Genomic DNA, 9,320 nt, shown 5'->3' with positions numbered 1-9,320 from the left:
ACGAGATGGGAACGTCTGTGATGAACGGGATGGGTGCTTCCCGTTATTTTGTGGAGAATGAATGGGGCACAACCACGTACCCGGCCTCCACTGGACAACAACCACCATCCCTGGTCCCTGGTCCGCACTCCTCTCTTCTCTTCTCCGCCGCCATATTGGAATGCCGACAACGCCTCCCGGCGTCCGCCAGCGCCAGCGCCCGCGGTGGGTCGTCGGCAGTTGTGCTGAGAAGCGAGCACGCGCACGGCGCGGGAGCGCGCGGCGGGGCCGTTGGTGTCAGTGGTGAAGGGGAAGGTCGCGCGCGCGCCGCAGCTGCAACCGCCGCCGCAAGCCGTGCATCAAGAAATCGCGGCCGGAATCTAAACTCTTCGCGTTTTCTTTCAACGGTTGAAGAGAAAGAAAAAAAAGCACTGATTATTGATTGAAACGTATTCTCCAACGGAGCAGCGCCCCTTAACAGGAGGAAAAGTAAGTGTGTTCTTTTTTGGAAACATGAGCTGAAAGGGTTTTGATGTTTCCTCTCTCACTCACCCCAACGACAGACGATAAGAAAGAAATCCCGCATTTGGGGAAAAAGGTGGTTCAATAACTGACGGCGGAGTGGTGAAGTTTGCAACGCCTGCCTGCATGGATGGGGAGGGAGAGGCGCCTGGTGTTGTCCCTGTCCTTGTTCTCCCTCTTTGCCCCATGGTAAAGGGGAGCAGGGCTGGACTTGTTCATTTTTAATCTTACAAGGAATGCAACAAGGCTGTACGCGAGCGATTGTACATTATTTTTTTTTTATCATTTAAAAAAAAATCGTGGCGCAAAGTTCATTTAGGCAAGAGCAAAATCACAATAAGTCTTTATTTAAAGTGTTGGTGTTTCGTATTATTTGGCCCTTGGGTGTCTCTGCGTGCGTGACTAACATCGTATATTTTTCTACTGCATTAACAAAAAAAGCTTGCTATCGGTGCAGCCTGTATATATTGAGTGCGTACCTTAATTATTTCTATGTTGTAGTGAACAGAGGATAATTGCGGCTTTTGGACCCCATTACATGTTTTCAATACATGAGTTGTATTTCAGTTATCTTTAAAAACAATAAGTACCCCCTCCCCCCGAGCAAATATCCGCTGCAGTGTGTTCGCACACTTGATTCAATGATTTCATTTGGATTCCCTATGACTCATTTTGCTTTCCAATTTATGAGTGACATTTGTTACAATTTATCGAACAATTTTCAATTGGTACAGTAGGCTAGCAGATTGTAGTATGGTGCAGAAAGAACACGCACTCATCAGCGTGTAATATAACAGATCAAAGCATACGTGTAAATTTATAGCCTCATTGTTTTACCTTTAACAAAGTAACACCATTATGTAAAATATTTGTTACATCTGAATTGTGGTAATTCACATTTGCCTTTCAAATAAAATTATTTATTATTCCTGCAACATGTTGCTACTGTGATTTTTAATTACGTTTTTACTACTCAACATAAATTGTTAAAGAAGAAGACGACTTTAGTTTTCACTCTGTTGAAGACAAGTTTATCAAAACAATAATTGAATGATGTGCAGCACTTTGCTGGATTGTTTTGAAATGAAAACGAATACTGTGAGAAATCTTTAACTTAGAAGAACAATATAACCGTACTGAAAACCTCATTGATTCCAGTATGTCTATCAGAGCATGAACATATTTAACAAACAGCTGGTTTTGTGATAGATATAATTGTCAATTTAAAAATGAATAAATATAAATAAATGACAAACACACTGGCTATATTTCATGAATTAAACTAAATTGTTAAATGAATGGAATCTGGAGGAGACATGTTACTGAGCAACTATTCATCTACAAGGAAAGAAAATATTGAATAAATGTCTAATTTACTACTCCGAGACCCTGACAAATCCTCAACTGTTGGAACCAAAGATAATGTGTCCCCATTAGAGTTTGACGCAAATGTACTTGTGAGGGAAAGCTCATATCGAAATCTTAATTTTTTTTCTTGTCCATTTTTCTTAAAATATTTGTGACGATGTAACATTGCATTTTTACTTGACTGAATAGATCTAACTGAACTCAATAGACAATAGGTGCAGGAGTAGGCCATTCGGCCCTTCGATCCAGCGCCACCATTCATTGTGATCATGGCTGATCATCCACAATCAGTACCCCATTCCTGCTTTCTCCCCATATCCTTTGACTTTGCTATCTTTAAGAGCTCTAACTCTCTCTTGAAAGCATCCAGATAATTGGCCTCCACTGCCTTCTGAAGCAGAGAATTCCACAGATCCACAACTCTCCGGGTAAAAAAATATATCCTCATCTCTGTTGTAAATGGCCTACCCCTTATTCTTAAACTGTGGCCCCTGGTTCTGGACACCCCCATCATTGGGAACATGTTTCCTGCCTCTAGCGTGTCCAAACCCTTAATAATCTTGTATGTTTCAATAAGATTCCCTCTCATCCTTCTAAATTCCAGTGTATACAAGCCCAGTCGCTCCATTCTCTCAACATATGATAGTCATCCTGGGAATTAACTACGTGAACTTACGCTGCACTCTCTCAATAGCAAGAATGTCCTTCCTCAAATTTGGAGACCAAAACTGCACACAATACTCCAGGTGTGGTCTCAACAGGGCCCTGGACAATTGCAGAAGGACTAATTTGCTCCTTTACTCAACTCCTCTTGGTATGAAGGCCAACATGCCATTAGCTTTCTTCACTGCCTGCTGTACCTGCATGCTTACTTTCAGTGACTGATGAACAAGTACCCCCAGATCTCGTTGTACTTCCCCTTTGACGACACCATTCAAATAATCTGCCTTTCTGTTTTTAACACCAAAGTGGATAACCTCACATTTATCCACATTAAACTGCATCTGCCATGCATCTGCCCACTCACCCAACCTGTCCAAGTCACCATGCATCCTCATAGCATCCTCCTTACAGTTCACACTGCCACCCAGCTTTGTGTCATCTGCAAATTTGCTAATGTTACTTTTAATCTCTTCATCTAAATCATTAATGTATATTGTAAATAGCTGCGGTCCCAGCTCCGAGCCCCACTGCCTACCATTCTGATAGGGACCCGTTAATCCCTACACTTTGTTTCCTGTCTGCCAACCAATTTTCTATCCATGTCAGTAGCTTACACCCAATAGCATGTGCTCAACAGATCAACGGTGGATGCGATCTCGCTGGCTCTCCACTCCGCTCTGGACCACTTGAACAACAAAAACTCATATGTCAGGCTGTTATTCATTGACTACAGCTCGGCATTTAACACAATCATCCCCTCCAAGCTGGTTACCAAACTCTCAGATCTGGGTCTCTGCGCATCCCTCTGCAATTGGATCCTCGACTTCCTCATTCACAGACCACAGTCTGTCCATATTGGTGGAAATGTGTCAGCCTCGATAACAATCAGCACGGGAGCACCTCAAGGCTGCGTGCTCAGCCCCCTGCTGTACTCACTCTATGCTCATGACTGCGTAGCCGGTCATAGTGCGAACTCCATCATCAAGTTCGCTGACGACACCACTGTTGTGGGACGTATGGAGATGTCAGAGTATAGAAGTGAGATCGACTGTTTGACCAAATGGTGCCAGCACAATAACCTGGCTCTCAACACCAGCAAAACCAAGGAACTGATTGTGGACTTTGGAAGGGGTGGGATGGGGACCCATAGTCCTGTTTATATCAACGGGTCAATGGTGGAGAGGGTCAAGAGCTTCAAATTCCTGGGCGTGCATATCTCTGAAGATCTCTCCTGGTCCAAGAACACTGATGCAATTATAAAGAAAGCACATCAGCGCCTCTACTTCCTGAGAAGATTACGGAGAGTCGGTATGTCAAGGAGGACTCTCTCTCGAGCTTCTACAAGTGCACAGTAGAGAGCATGCTGACCAGTTGCATCGTGGCTTGGCTCGGCAACGAGCACCCAGGTGCGGAAAAGACTACAAAAAGTAGTAAACACTGCCCAGTCCATCGTCGGCTCTGACCTCCCTACCATCGAGGGGATCTATCGCAGTCGCTGCCTCAAAAAGGCTGCCAGCATCATCAAGGATCCACACCATCCTGGCCACTCACTCATCTTCCCGCTGCCTTCAGGTTGAAGGTACAGGAGCCTGAAATCTGCAACATCCAGGTTCAGGAATAATTGCTTCCCCACAGCCATCAGGCTATTAAACTCAACTCAAACAAAACTCTGAACATTAATGCTGCGACCGGACGTGGCGGCGCTGGGAACGGCTGCGGCTCGCCTGCAGTCCGTTTGTCTTTTACTTTTTTGTGTTGTTTTTTTCATTTTGTCTAGTTACGTTTTTGGTTTTTAGGTCGTGTTTATGTGGGGGGGGTGAAACGGGGCTTGCTGTCTCTCCCTTCGGGGGAATACGACCTTTTTGTCGTATCCCCTTCTCTGCCTCCGTCTACGCTGAGGCCTAATGGCGGAGCTGGCGACCTCGGGACTCTGGAGGCAGCTGACAGGACTCGCCCTGAGCTCGCTCTCGTGAGAGCGGCCTGGCGAGGGGCTGAGAGACTTTCCAGTGAGGGGCTGTGGCCCGTCGGAGTGGCCCAGCCCGAGGGAGAACGGCGCTCCCGTCGGAGTGGCCCAGCCCGAGGGTGCAACGGCACTCCCGTCGGAGTGGCGCAGCCCGAGGGTGGAACGGCACTCCCGTCGGAGTGGCCCAGCCCGAGGGAGAACGGTACTCCCGTCGGAGTGGCCCAGCCCGAGGGAGAACGGTACTCACGTGAGGGCGATCCGGCTCGGGGCTGGAACGGTGCTCCGGTGGCTGGGACGGCGTTCTGGCGGCGGTGACCTGAGTCCTGGGTTGAGCCGCGGGCCAGCGGCTGCATGTGCTGGACTGGAGGGCGGCAGCTTCGACCACCCCCGGGCCGCGGTGTTTGAACCGGCCCGTTCGCGGGGTTCGGTGAGCCGCGGGACTGTTGTGCCATCGCCCGGTGGGGTATCGCCTCAGCGCAGAGGGAGAAGAGGAGGGAAGAGACAGTAACCCTAAGATTTTTGCCTCCACCACAGTGAGGAGGTGCTTGGAGGATACACTGTGGTGGTGTTAATTTGTGTTTATTGTTGTTTATTATTGTATGATTGTATGTATGACTGCAGGCACGAAATTTCGTTCAGACCGTAAGGTCTGAATGACAATAAAGGTATTCAATTCAATATTCAATTCAATTCAATTCTAATAGCCCATTGCACTTTATCTGATTATTTATGTGTGTATATATATTCAATAGTATATGGTCACACTGATCTGTCCTGTATTTATTTATGCCTACTATATTCTGTTGTGCTGAAACAAATGAATTTCATTGTCCTATCTGGAACACATGACAATAAACTCCCTTGAATCTTGAATCTTGCTCTAATTTTGCCCACTAATCTCCTATGTGGGACCTTATCAAAGGCTTTCTGAATGTCCAGGTACACGACATCCATGGGCTCTCCCTTGTCAATTTTCCTAGTTATATCACCAAAAAATTCCAGAGGATTAGTCAAGCATGATTTCCCCTTCGTAAGTCCTTGCTGACTCGGACCAAACCTGTTACTGCCATCCAAATGTGTCGCTGTTTCATCTTTTATAATCGACTCCAGCATCATCCCCACCATCGATGTCAGGCTAACTGGTCTATAATTCCCCATTTTCTCTCTCCCACCTTTCTTAAAATGTGGGATAACATTAGCTACCCTCCAATCCACAGGAACTGATCCTGAATCTATAGAACATTGGAAAATGATCCCACGATTTATCGAGTCACTTCCTTAAGTACCCTGGGATGCAGACCACAAGGCCATGGGGATTTATCAGCCTTCAGTCCCATCAGTCTACCCAACACCATTTCCTGACCAGTATGAATTTCCTTCAGTTCTTCCTTCATCCAAGGTCCTTTGGCCACTAGTACAACTCTGCACAAGGGAAGAAGGGTCTCGACCCGAAACGTCGCCTATTCCTTCTCTCCATAGATGCTGCCTCACCTGCTAAGTTTCTCCAGCATTTTTGTCTACCTGCAAGGGAAAATCAGTTTGAATGGAAACTGGCTCTTTGGCTCAACTCGTCCATGCCATCCAAGATGCCCAACTAAACTGGTTCCATTTGCCTGTGTTAAGCACATATCCCTCAACCTTTTTTGTCTTTATATCTGTCTTTTAAATGTTGTTATTGTGCTTGCCTCAACTATTTCCTCTGGCAGTTTGTAACATATACCCACCACTCTCTGTGAGGAAGTTGCCCACGTGTCCCTTTTATATAATTCACCTTAAACCAATGCCCTCGCGTTTCCAAATATTCTTCTCTGGGGGAAAAAAACTGCACTCGCCCTATGCATTGCCTCTTGTGATTTTATGCACCTCAAAAAGATCATTCCAAGGAATAAAGTCCTAGTCTGCCCAACCTCTCCCTATAACTCAGTCCTTCAAGTATTTGCAACATTTTCATAAATCTTTTCTGCAGCTTAATGATGTCAGTCCTTTGGAGGGCAACTAAAACTGTACACGATACTTCAAGTATGGTCTCACTAATGCCTTGTTCAACAGCAACATAATGTACCAACTCCTGTACACATACACAGGCTGATGAAGGCCAGTGTTCCAAATGTCTTCTTTACCACCTGTCCACCTGTGATGCCATTTTCTGGGACATTACACTTGTACTCATAATTCCCTATTGCCTACTGTGAAAGTTCTATGCTGGTGAGATTTCTCAAAAACAGCACATATTTCTTGCCTGAATTGAATGCCTTTTGCTATTCATTGGCCCACTTACCTAGCTGATCAACCTGCTGTAATTTTTGACATTCTCCAGCTCCTTTACAGTCTATGATATCTACATTTTTTTGTGTCATCTGCAAACTTGCTAACCATGGCTTGAACATTCTCATCCAGATAGGGGTTGGGAGGAAATGCAAGGGTTACTTGAAATTAGAGAATTAAATATTCATGCTGCTGGGTTGTAAATTGCCCAAGTGAAATATGAGGTGATGTTCCTCACATTTGCGTGAAGCCTCACTCTGACAGTGGAGGAGGCCCAGGATGGAAAGGTCAGATCATATGTTTGCAGATTGCACTAAAATAAGTGATAACATGGACAGTAAAGTTGGTTATCAAAAATTATAGCAGATAGTTAAGTGGGCTAAGGAATGCCAAATGGTGTTTAATTCAGTTAAGTGTCTAACTAGGATAGGTCTGTCACAGTGAACGGATATGCTTGGGTGTATTATAGAACAGAGGGACATAGGACTACAAGTATATTGTTCCTTGAAAATAGTGGTGAAGAAGATATTTGGCTCACTGACCTTCATCAGTCAGAAAGGAGGTGAGACATTGTGTTGCATTGTGTTGCAGTTGTATAAGACAGTTGGCTGGTAAGGCCACATTTAGAGTATTGTGTGCAGTTTTGGTTCCCCTGCTATAGGAAAAACATCATTAAGCTGGAAAGAGTGCACCGAAGATTTATAAGTATGCTGTCACGACTCGAGTGCCTGAGTTATTGGGACAGTTTGGGCTTGCTTGGACTTTGTTCTTGGAGCACGGAAGACTCGGGTATACAAAATCACAAGGGCACAAATAAGGAGATTGCATAAAGTCTTTATTCCTGGGGAAGTAATAATGTTTAAAAGAGATTTGATGGAGTCTTTAAATGGGAGTCTTTAGGATGTTTAAAAGAGATTTGAGGGAGACAGAGTGTGGTGCATACAGAATGAGCTGCAAGCGAAAGTATTGGGGCAGTTACAATAACACTTAAAAGAGATTTGGACTTGTTCATAACTAGGAAAGGTTTAGAAAGATGGGCCCAACACAGGCAAATGGGACTAGCTTAGATGGGCATCTTTGTTGGCATGGAAGAGTTGGGCCGACTGACTGACTCTATTTTCTGTGTACGTTCGATCATTTTGTGTGTATTTGGCACAGTTGTGATCTGTGAATTACTGCTCATGCAATCTTTGCAGCATGGCTGAATGATATATGTGTAAGAGTCCAATAAATTCAAACTTTAAGACCAAAAATGCTCAGTTCTTTGGATGTGATAATTGGATTTAATTTACTGATATAGTCATAGAGCGTGGAAACCGGCATTTTGGCCCAACTTGTCCATGCCGATCAACATGCCCCATCGAAACAAGTCCCACCTGCCTGCTTTTGGCCGATATCCCTCTAAACCAACTCTATCTATGTATCTGTCTAATGTTTTCTTAAACATTGCAATAATACCTGCCTCAACCACAACCTCTGGCAATTTGTTCATACACCCACCACCCTTTGTGTGAAAAAGAAGTTACCCCCTCATGTTCCCATTAACTCTTCCAATCTTTCCTCCCTCCTCCCATTCTCTGGGCAAAATATTCTGTGCATTGACCCTATCTGTTCCTCTCATGATCTCGTACACTCTTTGGACTCTATATACTTTTGACTCCTTTATTAACATAGTTGCTAATTTAAATGGGGTTGGTACAGTTAATAGTGCCTCTTTTTGGGGAAAAAATGCAGCATGATAATATTAAATACCTGCATTCCAAACTATAAGATGTTTTCTTTTTCCTTAACCTGGTTTTCAACCTGTTGGGATTTCTACTTGCATCTGGCAGTTTCTTCACTTATTTGCTTCCTTGTGTATTGAGGTGATTCTGTTAGATCAGTCTGAAGAAGGGTTTCGACCCGAAACGTTGTCTATTTCCTTCGCTCCATCGATGCTGCCTCACCCGCTGAGTTTCTCCAGCATTTTTGTCTACTTCTGTTAGATAATATTTGTTTTCCATTTCCAGATGCCATAGAAGCTGGTGGTAATCTGCTTTCTTGAACTGCTTCTGATTTCCTTTTGACATGATGCTAGTTTGCTAAACGATATGCTTCAAAAAATATTAACTGAGACACCATGTGCAGTTATTTCAAATTGAGGGCCTGGTTTAGGGACAATGAACAAAAGTGAATTGTTTTTCAAACCAATCACTAAATCAGCAAATTAGCAATCATAACCCTGTGTTGTGCTTCAGTGGGCATGCATGTTCCATTTATGATAGATTTTATTTAAAGTGCAGTTTACATGAAAATGCCTGCAATCTCAAGCATTCATTGGTCATAAGAGCAAACGGATTGGAAATGCTGAACAATTTTAATAGCTTAACTAACTAGACCAAGTGCAGACCCTCTGCTCCCCCAATGCAATATCCCATCACTCACCTGTACCCCTAAAAAAACCCGTTCCCCAACGCAATATTCCACCACTTCATCCCCCCTCCTCTTCTTCCCCTCCTCTTCTTCCCCTCCTCTTCTTCCCCCTCCTCTTCTTCCCCCTCCTCTTCTTCCCCCTCCTCTT

General features: G+C 44.4%; 1 protein-coding gene across 4 annotated transcripts in view; it reads left to right on the top strand.

Moving 5' to 3' along the window:
* The first annotated feature begins 265 nt into the window (after positions 1-265).
* ptk2 (protein tyrosine kinase 2) overlaps positions 266-9,320 on the top strand; it is a 465,509-nt gene continuing 456,454 nt past the window's right edge. For 2 of the 4 annotated variants that reach the window (XM_033019915.1, XM_033019912.1), the window contains exon 1: positions 266-468. The gene's annotated coding sequence lies outside the window, so the exon portion shown is untranslated. Of the gene's footprint in view, positions 473-9,320 lie in introns of all 4 variants that reach the window. The other 2 variants (XM_033019913.1, XM_033019918.1) reach the window with 2 other exon arrangements.

Source organism: Amblyraja radiata, chromosome 4, assembly GCF_010909765.2.
Source record: "Amblyraja radiata isolate CabotCenter1 chromosome 4, sAmbRad1.1.pri, whole genome shotgun sequence".
In the NCBI taxonomy this organism is placed as follows: domain Eukaryota; kingdom Metazoa; phylum Chordata; class Chondrichthyes; order Rajiformes; family Rajidae; genus Amblyraja; species Amblyraja radiata.
This window is presented reverse-complemented; position numbering and strand designations above follow the sequence as displayed.